This window comes from Pleurodeles waltl, chromosome 12 (assembly GCF_031143425.1).
Source record: "Pleurodeles waltl isolate 20211129_DDA chromosome 12, aPleWal1.hap1.20221129, whole genome shotgun sequence".
NCBI classification, from domain to species: Eukaryota; Metazoa; Chordata; class Amphibia; order Caudata; family Salamandridae; genus Pleurodeles; species Pleurodeles waltl.
The window spans coordinates 639,925,937-639,949,716 of NC_090451.1; positions in this window are offsets into that span (position 1 = coordinate 639,925,937).

Consider the following 23,780-nt stretch of genomic DNA (forward strand, 5'->3'; position numbering starts at 1 on the left):
TTTCGCAGGAGTCTTCCGATTTCATTGCAGGTTCCTGGTCCGCCAGCACTCACAAGAGATACGCTTCGGCGTGGAAGCGATGGAGTGCTTGGTGTAGTTCTAGGAGTGCAGATCCTTCTTCAGCACGTAGCTGTCTGGTCCTGAGTTTCCTCTCCTCCTTAGCAGCGTCAGGTTTGGCGTACCGTTCTATTAATAATTACAGGTCCGCTATTTCAGCAGGCCATTTACCAGTAGAAGGTAAACCCATTGGTGAGTCTCCTCTTGTGTGTAAATTAATGAGGGGTATCAGATTAGCTAACCCTCCGCGACCACGTTATTCGTCCCTTTGGGATGTTAATGTGGTTCTTAGGTTTTTAGAATCCTGGCCTGCTAATAGATTTTTGTCTAGAAAACAGTTATCAGCTAAACTCACCATGTTATTGTGTTTAATATCATGTAAGAGAGTGTCAGATGTTAGGGCTCTAGATTTGGCGGGGAGAGTTTTTTCTCCTGATGGAGTTGTTTTTTCCATCTCCCGTAGAACTAAATGCAATTTAAAATCTGTGACTTATCCATGTTTTGTGGACAACCCCAAACTTTGTGTGGTACAATGTCTTAAAGCTTACGAGGTAAGTACAGAAGAGTCGTTCTGATATGGGGGGTCAATTACTAATTTCTCTGGTTAAACCACATCATCCTGTTTCATCAGCCACTCTCGCTAGGTGGATGCGTTGGTTGCTGAGTGAAGCAGGTATTGATATTTCTAAGTTTGGTGCGCATTCTGCCAGAGGGGCTATGGCATCAAAGTCTTTGGCTTTAGGTTCTCGTTTGGAGGACATTTTAAAGGCAGCATCTTCGCCTTCTACGTTTAAAACTTTTTATTATAAACCTATTGTTGATATAGCCTCTGTAGTTGTGAATCAGCTTTGAACAAGCATAATCTGAGCCTCCGGTCCTGACATAGAATTAAAAAAAATCTAGATTTCGCGCTAAGAATTTTTCAATTCTATTAAGGACACGGAGGCGAGGATTATCCCACCGCACTCTATATACATAATGTTGGAATGTTATTATATCTGTTGATATGATGTGCAAATTACTGTACGATAGTGCTTTCCCACCCTTTTGTTTGGCAATACAAGTATTTCTTATGTTATTCAGTTATTATAGCCTGGATTTTTTCATTTATTCTAGGAAATGATGAGAAGTAAGGAGATCAGACGCGATTTCGTTCTTCCAGTCAAGTGGGATGCCGGTTTGTCTGCCTTTCGGGATTTCGTTTATAAGTTTTGGATTGAGACTTTTGTTTCTTTTGTTGTGTATTTTGTTTTTTTGGTTTGAATTTTGAATTGGACAAAGAAACAAGAGTGACTTGGTGTGATTCAACATTTTATAGGCTTCCTCCTCTATGGTTCATCACGTGTCATGACTGATATTGGGTCATGTCGTTTTTTGTTTTCCATGATGTTCATTGGCTGCTGTGTACAGGGAGTGCAGAATTATTAGGCAAGTTGTATTTTTGAGGATTAATTTTATTATTGAACAACAACCATGTTCTCAATGAACCCAAAAAACTCATTAATATCAAAGCTGAATATTTTTGGAAGTAGTTTTTAGTTTGTTTTTAGTTTTAGCTATGTTAGGGGGATATCTGTGTGTGCAGGTGACTATTACTGTGCATAATTATTAGGCAACTTAACAAAAAAAAATATATACCCATTTCAATTATTTATTATTACCAGTGAAACCAATATAACATCTCAACATTCACAAATATACATTTCTGACATTCAAAAACAAAACAAAAACAAATCAGTGACCAATATAGCCACCTTTCTTTGCAAGGACACTCAAAAGCCTGCCATCCATGGATTCTGTCAGTGTTTTGATCTGTTCACCATCAACATTGCGTGCAGCAGCAACCACAGCCTCCCAGACACTGTTCAGAGAGGTGTACTGTTTTCCCTCCTTGTAAATCTCACATTTGATGATGGACTACAGGTTCTCAATGGGGTTCAGATCAGGTGAACAAGGAGGCCATGTCATTAGATTTCCTTCTTTTATACCCTTTCTTGCCAGCCACGCTGTGGAGTACTTGGACGCGTGTGATGGAGCATTGTCCTGCATGAAAATCATGTTTTTCTTGAAGGATGCAGACTTCTTCCTCTACCACTGCTTGAAGAAGGTGTCTTCCAGGAACTGGCAGTAGGACTGGGAGTTGAGCTTGACTCCATCCTCAACCCGAAAAGGCCCCACAAGCTCATCTTTGATGATACCAGCCCAAACCAATACTCCACCTCCACCTTGCTGGCGTCTGAGTCGGACTGAAGCTCTCTGCCCTTTACCAATCCAGCCACGGGCCCATCCATCTGGCCCATCAAGACTCACTCTCATTTCATCAGTCCATAAAACCTTAGAAAAATCAGTCTTGAGATATTTCTTGGCCCAGTCTTGACGTTTCAGCTTGTGTGTCTTGTTCAGTGGTGGTCGTCTTTCAGCCTTTCTTACCTTGGCCATGTCTCTGAGTATTGCACACCTTGTGCTTTTGGGCACTCCAGTGATGTTGCAGCTCTGAATTATGGCCAAACTGGTGGCAAGTGGCATTGTGGCAGCTGCACGCTTGACTTTTCTCAGTTCATGGGCAGTAATTTTGCGCCTTGGTTTTTCCACACGCTTCTTGCGACCCTGTTGACTATTTTGAATGAAACGCTTGATTGTTCGATGATCACGCTTCAGAAGCTTTGCAATTTTAAGAGTGCTGCATCCCTCTGCAAGATATCTCACTATTTTTGACTTTTCTGAGCCTGTCAAGTCCTTCTTTTGACCCATTTTGCCAAAGGAAAGGAAGTTGCCTAATAATTATGCACACCTGATATAGGGTGTTGATGTCATTAGACCACACCCCTTCTCATTACAGAGACGCACATCACCTAATATGCTTAATTGGTAGTAGGCTTTCGAGCCTATACAGCTTGGAGTAAGACAACATGCATAAAGAGGATGATGTGGTCAAAATACTCATTTGCCTAATAATTCTGCACTCCCTGTATAAATAAAGCATGGAAAGAGAAGCATAATCCTCGCCTCCGTGTCCTTAATAGAATTGAAAAATTCTTAGCGCGAAAGCTAGAAAAATTTTTAGGGGCTGTGATGCACTCTCACACACAGTGTGTTGTGAGACAGGCTTGCCTGCTTGGAGGCAGAGTGCTGACTGTGTTTTAATGTGACTATCAGTACATTCAGAGTTCAACAAACCTTTTATTGTCTTTCTGCGCGTTTACAGTGCCTCAGAGTGCCATGGCGTGGACTAAAGACAACAATAAACTTTGATTCACAAGTTATGATGTATTTTATTGTATGTTCCCCGGACTCAACCGCGGCCATACTCCCTGTGGCTTGTAGTAAAACGTTTGATCATATCACCGCCTGTTCACCGCTGTAAAATACCTGAAAGTCTGTTTCGGGCAGCATTTGGCTTTGTCATTTAGTTCAGTTTAATAAGTTTTATTGGATAAATATAAATACTGCCAATTAATACAAGTGCATTACGCATAAGAAAACATATACTTGTTCTCGGACATTGAAACAGATTTCATCTCTCTAGTTTCCTACTTGCTTTAAAGTATATTTGAATAATCCTAATACCATGGCGTATTCTCAATAGTGCTGACCCCCCATTAACCTGTCCAAGCAGTTTAAATCCCCTCCTATTACTAACCTAAGGCCCTGATTACAATCACGGGGCTAATTCCATTGTAACTCTGCTTGCACCCGAAACGGATTACAAATACAGTTTTGGGTGCAAGTAAATTGTTGGTAAATAGTGTGGGGTGTACAGTTTGCGCATGGGGCAAATAACATGACTAAATCCAGTTTACTTGCAAATTTCTTGGTAAATAGTGTGGGGTGTGCAGTTTGCGCATGAGGCAAATAACACGTGTAAATTCAGTCTTAGTTGGAATCCGGTTCCGAGCCTTACTGAGTTTTCATTTGAAACGTAACTAACCCCTAGTTGGAATCGAGGTCTAAAGAGGCACTAGGGTCACCGACCTCCGAAAGACAAAGTCGAATCGCCTGGTTGGATTCTCAACCCTCTTGAGCTGCGGATTGCACATATTTCTCTGCAGCAGGCAGGTTAACCTGCCGAGCTGTCTTTAGATCGGAGCCAGAGAGGGGCCGTCTCAGCATAAGGGAATCACCAGGGAGCTGAAAAGCAGACAGGCCTCGCTCTGCTCTGTGAGCACGTGTGACTCATGGAAAGCTGGCGCGCGCGCTCCAAAGGCGGGCTGGAACTGGGGCAAAGGTGAGCGCATCCCGCCTGTCCGCGCGGCTCCCCGGGGGCGGGAAGTCGCACGACGGGTCTTCAAAGAATGCACCTTTTATAGGAAGCAAGTTATGAGGCGAGCTTGTCGTCCCTATAAAATGTCCTGACGTGCACCGCGTCACACCCTTGTGTGCAAAATGGGCGCGGGCCACCTCTGGGTTGATTTTAGTTAAAGCTGTGCTGATTAAAAAAAATAAATACATGAATACTGCTTCGGGCGAAAGACATTCCATGCGTCGCGTATCGACCGTAAAAATGCCAGCTTAGAAAGCTGCTTCACGGGAAGAAAGAAACCTAGTGACGGGAAGTTGGGAAAGTTTCAGAAATAACAAAACGTATTACTGCAGAGAAATATAGGCCTCTGGATAAGCTGGAAAGTATCCATGCGCCGGAATCAGTCGTTTTCAAGGACACATTGGTATCAAATGTTAAAAAAATATCTGAGACATTCGTAGAGGGGGGGGGGGGGGGGGGGGGGGGAAGGGAGGGGTGTTAGAGACCGAGGATCAAATATTATTTCTTCCCAGCTCCCAAGTAGCTTTAGGCAATGTGGGGTTTCGTTAAACAGTTTGAGGCGTTTTGTTAACAGCCAGTGGCATTCTGGGACTTGTAGTGTCGCATTTAATTTTGAGAGTCTAACCTCAGAAGTCCCAGTATACAATGTCCTGTTGACAGAAACGCCAGAGTTGGTGGACGGGTGACACATAACATCGTGCGTAGGTGACCCCATCACCTCTGAGGGAAGGTGGAGCGAAGCAAGCGTACTCTGTCGTGGATAAATCAAGCCCTTATAGGGGAACAGATCACCCTATGACGGTGGCATACATGAGACAGAAGCTATGTTGCTCAATGAGTGTGAAATTGCGGATTTTTCTTGAAACGCTTTACACAAAATATACAAAATTATGCTTTCAAAGAGAAAGGTGGCTTCATCAGAATCTCATCACTTTTTTCACCTTGTGTAAAAATAGGGACCCATAAAAGTCACGCTATATACCAGGAGACTGATTTGTGTAAAATAGGTCTCAGTACAACATATTTTCTTTAAGAACTTGTCTGCTGTGGCACAAATTAAAAAAAAATCCAGTCCGAACTATCTGAAATAGCCAAGCTGGCATTTCTTTTTTAAGGTAAATCAGTTTGATTGAAATCAGAAATTAAAGAAACATATATTAACAATAATTAATGTTAAATACAAAGATAAAATGTAAGTATACAAAAAAAGTGAAGAAGTAGAAAGCTGTTTAACATTTTGAAAGTATTGGGGGGTAAACAAGGAAAAGAAAGAAGGGAGGGAAAAGTGTTAAGAAGACAAGACCAATAAATATGAACACTATATAATCCTCGATAAAGGTTAGTCATATTGAAATCATGTAGGTAAATGTGAGATTAAGAAAACCAAAACATTTTATGGCGGCTTACAATTTTCAGATAAAGTACATTTAGTAAATTTGCAAGCAACAATATCAAGATAAGAAGTTAAAGGCAACCATTATATATCTCTATTAACCAAAGGATAACACAGAGTCGTAAAAGAAGTATCCAACCCATGATAATGACAAACATTATACCACCAAGCTTTATAGGAAATATTAGAGGAATTTTTCAAATTAAGAGAAACTTGTTGAAAGTCTAGATCTAGCAAGAGATCTAATAACCTCAAGTTATTAGAGTCAGAATCAATATAGTCAGATAAACTACCTAAAAAGTGTGGAGGGAGTTAATTGGGAACGTAAATGAAAAATTGAGGTATGTTGGAACCAAACCTTTTCCCAAAAGGAGGCAGAAGAGGACATATGAAGAGAATATGAACAAGGTCTCCAATGGAGTGGTCACATGACAAACATTTTGAAGTAGAGGACATAGAAAATTTAGCTATGGTGGAAGGGGTAAAATATAGTCTATAATACAGAAAGAACAATGATTGTAAAGTAGAAGCCGATCTAGAGATTTCATATGACCTATCCCATATCTTATTCCAAAAGGAAATAGTCCAGGTACATCCCAAATCCAATTCCCATTGAGTCTCTACTCTAGACGTGGGTCTTGTCAGAAGAAGAGAACAAAAAAGTTTGTAAATAATTGACGGTGTGGGAAGAGAAGTAAGAATGGAAGATAAAGAGGAGTGCGATGGTTAAGAAGGTGGGAGAATTGGCAGCGAAAAGATGTGAAGAAGGATACTACAAGAAGAAGATACCTAGGCATGAAGGAACTAGGACAATTAAATAGTTGTTGGAACTGTGAAAAAAAGTGAAGTATCTTTAGAGAATAAATCTTTGACCCATGCTATACCCCTTTGTCTCCAAGTCTTCCAAAATAAGTTTTTTTTTATTTATAGTAATGAGTTTATTATGTCAAAGAGGCATGAGTTACAGTTTGTGATAGACAGTAAGTTCTTAAAAGAGCACAAGTATGTTTAAGAAGCAGGGAAGATATAATAGAGGTGTTAGAAGAAAAGGACTACACCCCTAGAGGAGAAAAAGGTAGTAGAAAAGAACATTCAATATCCAACTATAGAGGGGTATACGGAGCTCTTGACAAGGGAATCCACTTGGAAGCTTGTCGTAAACAAAAAGATTTACGATAGAGCCAGAAATCAGGAAAGTTAGCTCCACTTTCCTGTTTAGAACACCGGAGATGACTAAGAGAAATTCTAGATTTTTTATTGCTCCAAAGAAATTTAGATACTTTTAAATCAAGTTGTTTGAAAAAACTAACAGGTAGAGGAACTGGAATCATGAATAAACTATATAAAATGATGAGATAAATCATCATTTTGATGGAATCAAGATGACCCCACCAAGATAAATATAGGGGATTCCATGACATAAGAGTTCTATCAATCCTATCTAAACAAGCAGATATATTTGTGGCAATAGAATCCTTAATGGAAGAGGTAAACCAAATACCTAAGTATTTAATCTTGGATGTATTCCAATGAAAATAAGTGACACCAAACAATTGTCTAAAACAAAATTTAGTTAGGGGGAGGATTTCAGTTTTATCCGAATTTAGCGAATATCTCAAAACCGAGGAAAAATCAGATATCTCTTGGAGTAGCCCTCGGAGCAAAAATTAAAAATTAAAACTCCAAACCATTCAATCCTCATACATACATACACTTCATTACCCTGCATTTATTACAAAAATAATTTATTACAAATACCAAATATACATTTCTTTATACACAATTTATAACATCCCCCATCGTATCACAACAAGAAAAAAGAAGAGAAACAGGTGCAATGGGAATAAAGTGCTCATGTTTTTAGTAAGAAATGAGAAGTGATAGATTTCCCTCAAGCCATTCCAGAAACCATCCTCTTAAGAAACATGTAAAATATAAAATGCAGTCTGTTGGTTAATCCTTAAACCACATTGCATCACAATATTATTTCTTCAAATAGAATTGTATCCCTCATTACAATTCTCCTAAAAAAATAAACCAAATCCAGGCTAGAGCAATATCGTCGACGTTTCGACCCCCTCACGCTCTTGGGCCAACTATCGGCTCCACACAGGTCTTCATCAGGACTGATAGGGGAACCTACAATTACCCAAATTAAATAAATCAACCTACACATCATCAACTTTATTTCCTGGGTAATGCACCACATCCTACATATTCTCCATACTTCATACCCATATGAATCCACACAAAATTAAATAACCTTCTTGATCCATAGCCCTTCATGCATCCATCAATCTAAAACACAAAAAACCTCCATATAATATCACATCACAATATCCACTGACAACCATATAAAAACCTACAAACACATTCTTACCTTGACTCATAGAGTACAAAGTCATTTCATTATTCCACAAATTTCAAGCCCTTCAAAGACTTCCAACCAATGCCACTTCCATTTCTATTTCACAGCCTTAAACAAAACAAAATTATTTATGTAGTTTTTCGGAAATCCTATACCATATTTCTATCAATCTCTACAATACACTATTGGTATCAATATGTCCTCAAGCCTTCAACGCAGTATCATTTCTGTTCCACATTGAGCTATCATATAACTCATTTCAATCTTCATTATTAAATCTCACATAGCCATAGATACAAAAACAATATGCCCCAAGGCCCTTCAATCGTATTTAATCTGTTAACCGTAACCCTCTTCGATCATAATATCTCGCAAGCCAACGGTAACAATGCCATACTTTTACTCGGCAGCCTCTTTTACACATCAATCACTTCGTCAAGAAACCATACGCAGTAAACTTCCGCATTTAAAAAAAAATGTGTGCACACATACGTATGCGTCAGCACGTTCATTACCAAAGGAATTGCGGAAGTCCTCGTAGAGGACAGCCGTGTATTCCTAGTGCATCTCAAACAGGCGCATGCGCACCTAGTGCTAAAAAAAAGTTTTCACAAGAATGCGGAAATGTTCGTAATCCATCTTCTGTCTATCGCCCAAGGAGAAATTAATGACACAACCACAAGCACGTCCGCGCTATGGAATCGTAATTACACATCAACAGCATGGGATCTTTTACTTATAATCTCCTGCATCTTCCCACATTATAATGGCACAGTATTACTGTCCATTCCCCTCAATCCTTATACCGTTCTAAACCAGGCAACTATTCAAATTTATAAACATTTATACAAATTATACTCATGTCATCCTGAATCATCCCTTGTATAAATAATAGGAAAACATACCGATGTAGGTAAACAAAAAAAATCAATCAGTAAAACAATCTATGCTAGGAATATCCTGATCAGTAAAATTGTTTATAATCTGCATACTGGTAAGAAGAACACTTACCCAATTTTTGTAATTAAGCTTTACCCAGACCCCTTCAGGGTTTGTTGGGTTACCCTCTGTGGTTGGTAAAATATCTCCTGGAGTAGAGCAGGAACCGAGAGTTCAGGATTAGAAATATATAGGAGTATGTCACCTGCATAGCCAGAAAGTTTCAAATGTTTAGCACCATACTGGAATCCTTCAATTTTAAAATTATTTCTAATACGGGATAAAAAGGGCTCAAGGGCCATAATAAACAGAAGAGGGGATAATGGACAGCCTTGACAAACACAACGACGTAATGAAAAATAACTAGAAATATTCCCATTGACCAAGACAGATGCCATTGGGAATTGATAAAGCAAAGAAATAAACGAAATGAAATGCGGATGCAAACCATGCTAGGATAAAGCTTTTAATATAAATGACCAATCTATACGATCAAAGGCTTTCTCAGCGTTTATGGAAGTTACTGCTAAAGAATATGAAAAAGTAGAGGCTTTGCTCAGTACATTAAAGAATGTTCTAGAATTATCAGGAGCAAGTCTACCTTTGACAAATCCGTATTGCTCCTTACCTATCATTAAAGGCAAAATGGGTTCAAGACGTAAAGCTAACAATTTAGCAAAGGTTTTGTAGTCTACATTACCCAGATAAATTGGTCTGTGGTTTTAACAAAAGGTATGGTCCTTAGCTTCTTTTAGAATAAGACAAACGGTAGCTTCTTGAAAAGTACCCCCTGCAGATGTTGAGTTTGAGAAGAATTGAAAAAGATGTAGGAGCCTAGGAAGTAAAATATTTGAAAAGTAAAGGAAGAATTCCACTGTGAAATGATCCAGTCCAGGACTTTTACCTTTTTTAAGGGAACAAAGGGCTTGAAGAATTTCTGACAAACAAATATCCGATTTGAGGAAAGGAAAATCAATTATATTCTTATTAGGATTTTGAACCTCCTTTAAATAATCATCAACCTGAGAGCGGCATGGCGGCAACTCAGAAGTAAAAAGAGTTTGAGAATACTTGACAAACTCAGCCAATATTTAATTATACTTAAAAACGGAATTACCTACACCAGTATTTATATATTGTACGGTGTGGCGTTGTTTCCGAATTTTTAAATAACTAGCAAGAAGTTCCCCATTTTATTTCGACCCCCATAATAGCGGGCACTGCTATGCAGAAGAAAAGAAGAAGCATTATCCATAGAGATTTTATTAAACTGTAACTTTGCTCGGATAAGTTCTTGCAAATGAGGATTTGTAGAGGAAGAATAATATTGGTGTTCTAAACCAGTGGTTCCCAAGCTGTGGTCCGGGGACACCTGGGGTCTGTGAAGCCTCCTTAGGGGTCTGCAACTGTTTGGAAAATTAAAAAATATTTACAGATTAGGACCTCAGCTTTCAGAAGTGACTCAGTGGAGGTCCTGGAACTCTAAATAAAAAATAATAATAATAAATAAATAAAATAAATAAATAAAAAATGATATAAATTTTACTCTCTCGTAAGCTTTACTCTGTCTCCCCATCACCCCATGTTTCTATCAATCTATCCTCCATCCCCACTATGACTCATCCCAAACTCATTCTACTACTTTGATCTCAAAAATAACCCTGGCTAAGCTCTTCCCTCCTCTACCACATTTAGCTCACCCCAAACCTCAGTTTACTACTGTGATCTCCCAAACAACCCTACTAAATTCTCCCTCATTTATCTAATCTTTGACTCATCCAAAACCCCTTCTGCTACTATGATCTCCCTAACCCTTTCCACCGACTCTTCCCTCCTCCATCTCTCCTTTACTCATCCTAAGCCTCATCCTATTACTGTAAACTCCCAATTAACACTCTTGGATTCTTCCCTCCTCTATCCCTCCATTTCTCTATTCAATCCAACTAACAAACTCACATATCTTCTGCTCAAGTTAACTCATATTAATACTAATAATGTACTCATATTTCCCTATACTAATCCACCACTAATTCCTCTTGAGTTCCGGAGTAGCATGCTACTCGCGAAAATCGCTTTGATGCCTCATCAGGGGTAGTAAGTGCTATATAATTACAATTACAATAATGATTCAGTAGGGGTCACCGGATTCCAGTAAAGATAAAGTGGGGGGTCCACAAAAGTGAAAAGGTTTAGAATCATTGTTCTTAATGGTTGATAAGAGATTGGTGTGGTTTATTATAACCTTTTTTCTTTTGGAAACAAAATCAATAATATATCCACGTGCTGTAGCCTTAAATGTATCCCGTAACAATTGAGGGGAGATATCTGAATTCTCGTTATTATTAAAGGATTCTTCAGCAAAAGTAATAAAAGATGAGGAAAAAGAAGTATAAAGCAAAAGACAGTTGTTACATCTCCAGCTATTAGATTTGGAATGTGCCAGGAGTTAATCAAAATCTGCAATGAGTAGCGCATGATCAGATATCACAATAGGTTCAATGGTGGAACTAATAAGGTTTTGGGAGAGCAATTTTGAAATCAAAATATGATCAAGTCTAGATAAGGAGCCAAGGGGTGGAGAGAAAAAATAAAATTCCCTGTTATCTGGATTACATATTCACCACAAACCAACTAAATAACACTGCGATAAGAGCAAATGAAACGGTTTATGCATTTTATGAGGTATACATTCAACTGTGGACTGTCGATATATAAAAGGATGAATTATTTGGTTACAATCCCGTCCTAAAATAAAGAAATTGTCATTATACTGCATACACTGTTCAGCAATGGTAGGCTAAAATAAATAGTCTGATTGAATAGGGTCATAAATGTTACCAATCGTTAAGGGAGTACCATTAACAATTAGTTTAACAAACAGCAATCTGCCGTCTACATCAGACTCCTGAGAAGCAACACTCAATGTTAATTTCAAATGGCAAAGCAATATTACTCCTTTCTTCTTTGTCGATGTAGGGGATGTAAAAACAGTGCCCACCCTTCCACGTTTAAGTTTCAGTGCTTCAGGTTCAGATAGGTGGGTTTCTTGTAGAAAAAAGAGATCTGGATTATATTTAGCTAAATGGGATAAAAGCCTCTGGCCTTTTATTGGACTAATAATCCTCTTGACATTCCAAGAAATAACCATGAACAACAATATAAACAAACAAAAGATATTGTAAAATATTCAACTCAAGAAACATAGAAAAATTAAGGGATGAGGAGATCAAAGGAAGAAGCAAAAGAAGGAAGATCAGAGAAAAAAAAAGACAGTGCATGTCAAATATTGACGACTGTAAAAGCATACCTGATAAGGATGAACACTAGGGTATGGACGATGACAGCACAAGATGAAGATGGCACAGCGAGGGAACGGAACGCATCAATGGACAAATGATATGAACAAAGGTAATGATACAAAGGACAACAGGAACCTGCAAAAAAGAAAACTGTTAGACAATAAAGACCCATAATCTAGTAAAGACATGTAAACAACGAAAGAACAACCTGCAAATATAAACCAGCAATTAAGAGTTTACGGTGAACATGTCAGATGAAACTAGTTATCTGATCAACTTGTAGAAGGACCAGCTGTTACCACAGAACCTATAGAATGCAGATGTAGAAAGTCTCGAAGAGCTGTTAGAGAGCTGTATGAAGATGTTTTATTCTGATATGTTACTTTGAAAAGGCAGGAATGAAATAACCCAAAACAAGTCCCAAAGAATGAAGTTGTGGACGAAGATGCAAAAATTATTTCCTTCTGGTTGCTGTGGCTTTTAAAACATCCTGCAAAATTAAGATCTTTCTTCACTGCCATGAAATTTGCTTTTTAGACTTTGCTGCATTAAGTACTTTTAATAAGTCAGTGAATTCAAGAAAGAAAATAATAATTTCTCTTGGTTTATGTGAGGAAGAGTTTTGTAGACATTAGCCTAAACAATGTGCCCTCTGAATATTTAGTCGAGTAGAAGTCAGTTTACTGAGGTTATATTATATGTTGTTGCAGCAAAGATTTCCATAGTGAGTATCAGCATCTTATAAACAAAGTTCATAAATAGGAAATAAAATGTGGAAACCCCATATAGTAGCTACAAGTCATATGTTACATGTTAGGGCAAGAATATTCCCTTCAGTGAAGGAGCACAAGTAATCCAGTCAGGTGCATATATTAATCCAAAATAGAAGTTGCTATGAGGGAAAATCGAATGAACATGTTGACAGCCGTTAATAAACAAAGAAGGGGCATCCAAACAAGCACTTGTGCTCACCCCCTCACCCCCAGCTGGCATTTCTGACTGGGTGGCACACATACCTCAACTGAGACATGAAAACACCGATTCAGTATTACAGGAAGAGCATCACACCCACCGCACACCAGCTTGTTTATAGAAAGCTTTTAGAAAGACTAGACTTTCCAAAGTGCCTGGGTAATAAGTTGATCCAATAAAGTTGCAGGGCTTTGGTCCATATGACGTAACCACCTAGAGGGAGGCCATAGAGCTGGCTGGGCCAATCCGAGAACAACCAGTGTGTCTAAGGGCCTACCTGACCTGGAGAGGGGAGAGGGATAGGGATAGGGGCCATTGGGATTGAGAGGTATTGGGGCTGTAGAAGATGTAGGCTTTTTGAATCAACAGTGTCATAAGCAATACACTAGAACTTCCTCCTCTTTAGAAACACTGTGCCACTGAAGGTGTGTGCAATCTAGGGATATGCAGGCACTAGGATGCTCCCTTAGATAGTTTTCTGACAAAGCAGGACTGATATTGAGTAGACTCAGACAAGGTCTAGTGTAGATATGAGGACAAGAGCCTCGTGCAGTGTAATGAATGGGAAACAGCCAACAGCATTAGGCGAAATATAAATATTCCACAAGACCGACTGTGATTGACAAGTCTCAAGTCAATGGCTGAATGAGGCTAATTGAAGAAGAACAATCTTTGAGAAGGGCAGGCCCAAGGCTTACTCTAGTTGTACTGTTACCAACAGGTTTGTTTACCAACTTTGTCTTCAGAACCCAGTCCTAAAAAGAGGCAAACCACAAGGCACACTTATTTTAGGCACAGTCTATTGGCAATTGGACACCTCGTGCCTTAAAGCAGATTCCACATTATCTCGGGATTGGGCTACTCCCTGTGTTCATCAGGGATTAAAACAAGCAATGGAAAAGGTTTGCAATTCAGAATATTATTTAATTACAGGATCTGCTCTCTCTCTCTCTGGCCAATACTTGTCATCCTACATACGGACTACACATTGATGAGTCCATCTCATGAGATTGGAAGAAAAAGAACAGTTTATGAATTAATGACATACATTGTACCAAAACTTCAATTAGTACAGCTAGACAGGAAACTAAAATCAGTCCAGGCAATAATATTCAAACCTGCCCCACACTGTTTGAGGGCCACGGAGTACGGTTGGATCACTGCAGCCCATCAACAAAATGCTGCAATGATCCAACACATCAACAAAATGCAAGAGCGGTAAAAATGCCCAGTAGGTCCTCTGGTAATGTTACTGTACTCTGTTTAACTGTCTTATTGGTGTTTTTTTATATCTTGTTTTTGCTGTCTCCTCGTTATAAAATACTGCTTTTGAGCAAAGAGGCTCGAGCTTCTTTGCTCAATCCTACATGGACAGTCTGGGGAGGAGAGGAGGTGACAGAGCTTTGCTCTATAGGAAATACCATGGAGCATACATCAAAGATTAGAAGTAGAAATCTGGGTGGTTAAGACAATAAATATCACATAGGTGGAAAACCCAGAAGTGGGACAAATAGGCAATTCCAGGGGCCACTCATATTGGTCTAAATGACTAAAGGGAGGAAAATGTACAGAGGCATGCAAGTAGGAACAGGGCTGGCAAGAGCATAGCTTCGGGGGATTTGGGGTGTTTCCCCCACTTAATAAATGTATCTTATGATAAGTAGTTGGGTACAGGTGCTTTCAATCAGGTATGGTAGGGTGTCTGTCGGATTTCCCCAGGAATTTTACACACACACTCGTTCCCTCGCTCTGTTGGGAAGACTTTAAAAATAGTGGCTATTTCACAAAATAAGGGGCCAGATGTACTAACATTTGGAATATCGATTTTCTATTTACAATCCCCCCCCCCCAAATCGCAATTAGTAATTCAGTGTTCATAATTTATGAAACTCTTGAGTTACATTAACGTTTCCTAGTGGGTCGCAAACAGACCCACCTCATGCACAATAATGAGGTAGGTCGCAATTACGACCCATTAGGAATCGCAGCCATCACAGGGATGGTGCCCTGCTGGAGTCAGCAGACTACCATGTCTGTGATTGCTTTTGCTTTTTTAATAAAGCATTTTTTTTCTTAAATGCAGTCTGTTTTCCTTAAAGGAAAATGGGATGCGTTCATAAAGAAAAAAATGAAACTTTGTTTAAGAGCAGGCAGTGCTCTTAAATATATATATTTTTTTTTAACATTCACAATGGTAAAGGGTTCCCCAAGGGATCCTGTCCCCTTTGCGAATGGGTTACCACCAGTTTTAAACCGGTGGTCAAGTATAACTGTTTTGCAACAGGAATTCTGTTGCAAAACATTAATCCATACCCTGAGTCGGTATTTGGAAGGGATGCCCTAAACACACCTCTTCCATATACCGAATACTCCCCCACGCCCCCTGCCTCAGCGTCTTGAGACCCTCACGGGTGAGTAGTGCGCTTTACAAATTCCTGATTGATTGATTGATTGCAACTGTGATTCGGTAACAATTTACTGAATCGCATTTTGAATTCTGTACATTAAAAAAAATATATATAATACGGGTGCATATGGCAGGGAACCTAGAGCAAGGCGGTTTGGCTGTGACGGCCCAATGTGCTTTCTCTCACCTGGTACCCTACCAACCTGCATTGCTCGCTCTCCATCTCCGCTGAGCCTTAAGCCCTTCTGGTGCGACATATTGTCCTATAATGTATTTCAGCATCATGTGCCGGCCTGATTGTTGGGAAATCTGAAGTTCACACCTCCCTGTCTTACTGACCAAGCTACTCCCCTGGAAGGGGGAGGCTGCTTAATTTGTGCTGGTGCTTGCAGGAGATGGGCTCATTTTGGGAGATGAAAAATATTTTTTCAGCAGACAGTTACGCAGAGCAAAAATGGCAAAAAGAAAGGAGGAGGAGAAATTTAGGAAGACGGTGACAAAAGGAGAAAGCGGGAATGAACATGTAAAAGCTAGAGAGAGGAGGGTGGATTGGTGAAGGCATGCAATGGAATCAAATCTACCAACCTTGGAATTCGGCAAACCCTGCATTGTGCCCGGCCAGCGGCGCACTCCTATGGAATATTTTGGGTCCCTGCACTTAATTGTGTTTTGTATTTATTTATTTTACAAATAGAGCACTGGAGTCCAAGCAATAAAGTGGCTCTCACCTTGTGATCTCTTACGACTTCTTTAGGACTTTTTTTTAAACTCCTGGTGGCAGAAGAAGGTACCTACTAATAATTAAAAAAAAAAAAAAAACAATTTCAAAATGGGTGGTGGGATGACAAACCTTTTCACGAGGATACCTCGCAATAAAAGGTTTGAAGACAGATGGGAGAAAACATTGAGTGATCACAACCACCCACAGAACAGTTGCCCCCAATGCTTTTCTTAGGTTGCTACGGGTACAACTGGTGCCTGCTAAACCTGAACAATCAAAGAGGGGGGGCTCTCCGGAAGCAGTCATTAATCACCTTGAAAAGGGCCACTGTTTAATGGATCCACACAGGAGAAGGGAAGGGGCGGAGGCCAGCTGTCATCCCTTGACAAAAAGACCCTCGAACTAATGAAGGATCTGGTTAAGCAGAAAGGCCCAAGGGAGGAGGAGTAAAAACTAAATACCAGCTTGCTTTTAATTAAAGACACCCGCCCAAAGGTTATAAACCGTGCAGACTGCGGTGCCCCAACCCCGCGGTTTCCGGTCAGTTGTTTACCATCTTGAGAAGCTGATCTTAAGTCGTTTTACTTCTCAAACGACTTCCCTAGCCCAAAGGTGTTTTCTTTTTTCCCTTCTCGCTGCCTCCGACAGTTTCATCTAAGAAAACAGGTTCCCAACAGTTAATCTTGTCACCCGCCCAGGGGCAGATGCGAGGCCTACTTACAGTCTACTTGGCGGGAGCGCTATTCGCAAATGTATTATTGGACAGGAACCGAGTTTTTTTTTTTATTATTATTATTTCAAGCTTGGTGTGAGGCGAGTTTAGCACTTTAAAGGAGGACGGAAAAGCGGGCCAGATGTGGTGGCTTTAATGTTGTAGAGCTTTGTGTGAAGACGAAAGGACATAGATTCCAAATGTAAGTCCTGTGCCCAGATGCGGTTACACTGGTACAAGCAAGGGGCAGGAAAGCTGCCTCGCGCGGCGTTCGTGACGGACACAGAGGTTAGTTTTAACTCAGTGCTCGAAATGGAAAAATAGAAATAAGGGTTTGCTTGTTTCTGAGAAGTGCCGGTACTCTCCAATGAAAAGTATTACTTTTTTTTTTAAGTGCAGGCAGTCTACCTCTCAAAATAAAGTGCTGGTACTTAGTACCTGCCAGCTTTAAATTGTCATTGGTCGCGGAGCAACATTTTCTTTGAACTTTGGTGCTGAGCAGTGAACGAAACCCGAGAAGCCCCCTTCAAAATACATGAAGCCCCCTCCAAGCAGGGCCAGCTTTCGCGCTGGGTGGCAGTCTTTTACAGCGCCCCCACTCCTCCCTCATGACCTTCCCCACGAATTTTCTCTCTACCTCTCTCCAACAGCGCCTCACCTCTCCATAGCCCCTCCCGGACATACGTCTTTTCTTTTTTGATGGGCTACTGATAGCTCACAGTTTTGTGATCTGCATGGTACACGTTCTTTGCAGCAGGCACGTTATCCCTCTGGGCTACTTTACGATGAGTAAAAACTGCCACTAGACAAACTATGGATCTCTTCACCAGCAGTAATATTAATCACCAGAGGAGTCACCCTGTCATTTTTATTGTTGTCTGAAAACTGCTGGATGCACAAGCAAGTTCAGTGCTTCTAGACCCATAAGTTAATTTTAAGCACAGCTCCCACACCAACGTCAGTGCACCAATCGCACTGCCCTGAAGCCCCTCCACGCTCGGACCCAGCCAGCAGCCCAGGCCAGGGGTTCTTGCACAGGGTGTGCGGCGCTGCGGTATTCTACCCCAGCCAAGGCAGCCAATGGATTTCAAAGAGGAGACATCATTCTGAAATCAGCCAATAGTGTGACCTGGCTTTATAACACTTGGAGCCAACAATAATCTCTATTTAGCACAGGGCGGGACCTGATTATGCGTGACTGACTACATTATGCAGCAAGAAAGCACACATTATGCTGTATAAAGCAGAATTATTTGGATACTATTAATTCTGTAGTCTGACCACATGTAAACACTCCCTCCTGGGCAAAGGTTTCACCTTAGTACCAGTTTAACACACAAATTCCACAATAAGAAACTGAAAGATGACCAGTCAACCGTTGGGATTTCCACTACACAGCAACACATGTTGCCACTTTAAGTAATACCTGATCCTGGAAACATTTATTTGTTAAAAACTGCAGATTATACTGCATGTGATGGACTGTATGGCAAAATCATATTTGTTCAGAAAATGCCACAGCAGCAGTTTCGCACAATCCTTCCTGCTTGTAAGTAACAAAATGCATCGATAAAGGAACCTAGAATGGTTGCAATATTTTAAGGATTCATGCAAGTTCAAATGGCACATCGTTTCTTACTTTATTTGATATATTTTAAGTACAGAATAAGTACCCCTCTTGAATATGTGAGACCGTTTGATGGGATTTTGAGTGAGCCAGTCTGTGTGGTACGTGGTGGGACTCTCAGTTTCAGTGGCACACAGCAGGACTGAGGACATGATTTACAGCTACAGTCAATTCAGATATTTGTCTGTGGCCTCGTAGAGGCACAGGGATACCTTTCTTTGCCTGGATATCATACTGATTTCAGAGACGTGGAGAAATTATGTTGCCTGTTCCCCTGAGGTTAGTATCCCACTGTAGCACAATGAAGGCCAAATTATTGTTTTATTAACGCCATTTTTAGGTCTTTTCAGCACAGGCGCACAGCCATTGTTTAAAGGTAATCGAAATTACTCAAAGAAAACCATAAAAACAAAGCATGATGGCTGTAAGGTTTGAGGACCTTCCAAATGACCAAACAATTTGTCTGATGGAGCTGCCAAGATGGCTCAATTAGTTAAAAGCTCACTGGTGACGACTGTTGGGAGCAGGAGGCCAGAAAACTCAGCCTTACATCCATCTGAGGTCAGTAAATTAAGTATCATTTCCTAGGTGTCAGACTGGTTCCAGAAAATCTTGAGCAGTACCTCTGCGTGACAACTGCCTGGGGCGAGCTCACGCATTCAACAGCCAGTTCTGGAGGCAGGGAAAGTGTGGAACCCCTAACCTCTGCAGACAGGCTGCAACCACTGCATCACCTTTGTGGACACTCAAGGGGTGCTGGTAAGGCCAATGGGGAGTACAGCGTACTGAAAGTGCTTGTGGCCTACCGTAAACCGCAGGTAATGTCTCTGTGGGCAGGACAGGGATGTGGAAATACGAGCCCTTCAAGTCCAACACTACCATATAGAATCCAAGGCAGACAGGACCTGAACCAACAGGAGCATTTTGAATTTCTCCTTTTTGAGGATGTAGTTGAGGGGCGCATATATAGTATAAGACAAAGGCCTCCTTCCTTCTTTGGTACCAATAAGTAGTGGGAATAGCAACCACAACATACTTCTAATGTTGGCACCCTCTCAAAGGTTCCTTTGACCAGAACAGCCTAAACTTCCAGATGCAGCAGGAAGAGATGGTCCTCTGTCAGGCAATCCGAGAAGGAAGGCAGGGGCAGTGGGTTTCTGTGAATGGTAGAGCGTACCCTCTCAGGACAATTTGGAGTACCCACTTGTCCCAAGTTGTGGCTTGATATTGGGGGAGGTGGTGCCTGATCCTGCCTCCAATCAGGTACCCATGTTCTTGTGCAGGCATACTAAAGAGGGTTTTAGGCTGTGACTGCCAGAGGGTGGGGCGGTGGTGGCCTGAGCAGATCTCTGGCCTTGGGTCCCAGAAGGCTTGTGGGAGCCACATCCATGGCCACACAAGGACTGGAGCGCCTGCTGGTTGGAGTGGCTGAGTGGAAAAGGATGCAGCTGTTAGCCCCAACCTTAGCCATGAAAGGGGAGAAAGGAAGACTGTGGCTGGGGTAGAGCCATGGTGAGTCCAAATGACCGGGCGGTGGCCCTAAAATCCTTAGAGCACTCACATGCTGAATCCGCCTTGGCAATGAACAGATAAGTGCCACTGAAGGGCATGTCCATAAGGGATGCCTGGCCATTCCCAAGAAGGCAATTTATCTCAGCCAGGCATGACAATGGAGCACCATTGATAAAGCAATGGCTTTGTCAAGTGAGCCTGTCTTATCCAGTCTGCATCATATTGTGAACTTTGGTGCATCCCTTTCATTTCCAATAGTCTGGGTCACAATGGCTCGGGGCTCCTCTGAGACCATGAGCAGCACTTGCGCAATTGAGTCCCACACTGTATGGTTATACTGGCCCAAGAGGCCACTGAACAAGGCTGGTGGAAGATAAAATCCTCTTACCAGAAGTATCAAGTCTCTTGGATTCCCTGTCCAGTGGAGAGGTGGGGAATGCGCCAGGATGATCTTTGGATGTTGAGGCCTGCACCCCCAGACACTTAGGGTTGGAGTACTGGATGAGGAAAGCTGGATCCCCTGGAGGGGGGCAGTGGAGATTGGCAATTATCCTGTGTACAGGGGCATCTATGCAGGTCTTGGACCAGGCCCTGGGAAGGACACTGGTGAGGACTTCACTGAAGGGGAGACGGGGTTTTGTGTGTTATAGCACAAGCTGAAGCACCTCCATCAAGACATTGGTCTTGACCTCCACGCCAAGGGAAGGGTAAGGTCTAGAATCTCAGCCGCCCTCTGAACCACCACAGCAAATGAGGCCTCTTCCTTCGTAGCCACACTAGGAGGATAGACAACAGCAGTGTATGTTGAAGTGTCTAGACCACCGGCATCAGTCGGGTCCTCGTATCAGTTTTCTTCAGTTAATTCAAGGAGGTCGGGTAGTCAAAGGGATCCTCAGTTCTGCCCTAGTCATATTTCTCACAGGGCCTGTCAGTAAAGGAAGACACTGCCTCAGACCTAGAAGGTCTACGCCCGCCAGGACAGACGCCGGTCTGGATCTGTATCAGAGTTGGGAATTATAATGGCATTATAGCATCGGCAGTGCCGGGTATAACGCCACGGGACCAACCCCGACAAAGGTTGTGGATTTGCAACCAAAGTCAGTCTGGAGTCAGAGGGCTTTGAAGTGGTACCTAAGGCATACCCGCCGGTCGGAGACCCAGTCGGTACACCTCCCAAACCCATGGGGCCTGAAGGCACTCCAGAAGGTCCCGCTGCCTAAATGTGATAGCCTAATAAAACTCTGAGTTCAGAGGCACAAAGCAGGGGTTTGGGGCATAGTTACCACACCTCAATCAAAAACTTGGACCAGCGCTGAGAAGTCGAAGAGTGCTTCGATTTCTTGAACTTTTTTTGGTGGGACTTACCGAACAATGATCTGGAACCCAGTGACGACTCGGAGAGTAGGCGCAGGACCTTCCACACAACCTAGACCTAAAGATGTGCAGAGTTGTCTGGTGTCTAGATCCCAAGAGCTTCTTGGCTCGCTCTCAAATTGCTTTGAGGTTCATGCTATGACAGCCAGGGCAGGCCCTACAGTCATGGTCTTCCTCCAGGCCCCACAAACCAGGTGGGGGGTCTGTCACAGGAGTTTTCCTGCGACAGGTTCCACAGGAGCTAAACCCCACAGTTTTTTAGGGGACATCCCTAAAGCACAGTGAGAGCTAAAAGCTCAAAAAAGTGTCAGCAAAAAATAAAAAAGCTAGTAAAAACAAAAAAGACGGAGGTAGCTCTTCTAGATCTGCACTTCTGGCAGGGAGGGAAAGGTGTTAGTGCACTGGGGTAGAGCCTTTATAGGCATTTCACCTGTCGCACCATGCGTAGATGACGCGTATGCGAAATAATTTATGCCACCTACCCACACACAGAGGTAGTGCAAGATTTTCTGGATCCAGTCTGTCTCCTGGGGAATATTCTCAGGTAAGGAATCTGCAGCTACAAGTCTCTATCAGATTTGAGTAATAGAAACATCTGTTATTTACAGGATTTTAAGAACAACAATTTTTTTCCGAAGGGCCAGACAGTCTTTTAATATAGGCAATTAAGGCTCCTTTCGGGTCTCAACCAAACAGCTGGCCAAAGTAACAGAGGGCACATCTAAAGGATATCAGTCAAAAACTCAATCCCAAGTTCCTCATGGATGATATAAGATGACGAGCTTTGTGGAAGACACAAAAGCCTTCTTAGAAAATTACTCAGTTACCCCTAGCACAAAAATATTGAAAAAGTCCCATACTTTGCTTCCATAAGCAGCAATAGAAACATATTTCTCTTGATATATATCCAGCATGACCTTAGTAGATGTATGCCCCAACCTGGTGGAAAAAATAAAAACAGAAGCAATGTCCTGGCAAACATTACATCTAGCAGCAGCCAAGGGGGACCAGGTCAATGATGAATCAAACAGAACTCCTAAATAAGGAAATGGGATAACAAGGCAGATGATATTACCTTTAACCTAAAAAGATTTGGATTTAGTAAATCGAGGGCCAATCACCAAAGTATAGGATTTAGCAAAGTTAGTGCTCAAGTCACGGCTGTCCATAAAAGTCACAAATGCATTAAGCAAATGCTCCAACCCAAATGCTGTCCTAGAAATAAGGACAGCAATCTCGGCGTAAAGCAACACTGGAATCCAGCGATGACCAAAACGAGGCATATCCCTACCACCTTCAACAAGAACCTTCTCCAGATGATTTATATATAAATTAAATAAAATGGTGCCAAAATGCAAGCCTGGCGGACCCTCTGATTCAAGGTAAAGTGCTTGGTGCATTCCCAGTTAGGTTCACAGAATGCTTACATAAAGGACGATTAACAATTTCCCAAAATTGGGAACTATCCCTAATACTGCTGGCACACACCAGTTGATCCCAAGCCTCTTTGCAGAAAAAGTTTTTGTGACCCTCCAGAATTCTCTTATGAAGGCACTGCAAATAGTGATCTGAGTACAGTCTCTAGGAGTAATCTTTACTGCCTCCAACAACGCTTAGTGTGCCCAAGAACATCGATTATCAAACCATTTGTTGGGCTCGCAACAGGAAGATGTGGATTTACAAGTCATTTTACCACAAATAACAGTAAAAGAGCTAACAATTGAGGCATTAGGAGAATTAATGTTCAAACAGTCTGGCATTCCCGTCAGATATGATAATAAAAAATAAAAAAAACGAGGAAGAACCTTGTTGCATCTACTTCCTTGTGCATTGGAAGTGACGTCGTCCAAGTCAAAACATACAGGACTAACCTTTTTAGATTCCCAGTTAAAAGGCGCTGTTACAGGATTATGATCACTCAGCGGGACCCAAACATTGTTTCATATATGCAGTAGCTCCTATGCTGCAGACACAAGAATCTGGTCAAGTAGAATAAACGTTTTTTCTTTTTACATGCATACCGAGCACCACACATATAGATCCCTGCACATTGCTGTAGTTTACATGACAGAATAGCAAGGAAAAATAGTGTTTTTAATAGTGTTTCACCTTTGAAGGTATTCTGTGTAAGAAATCTT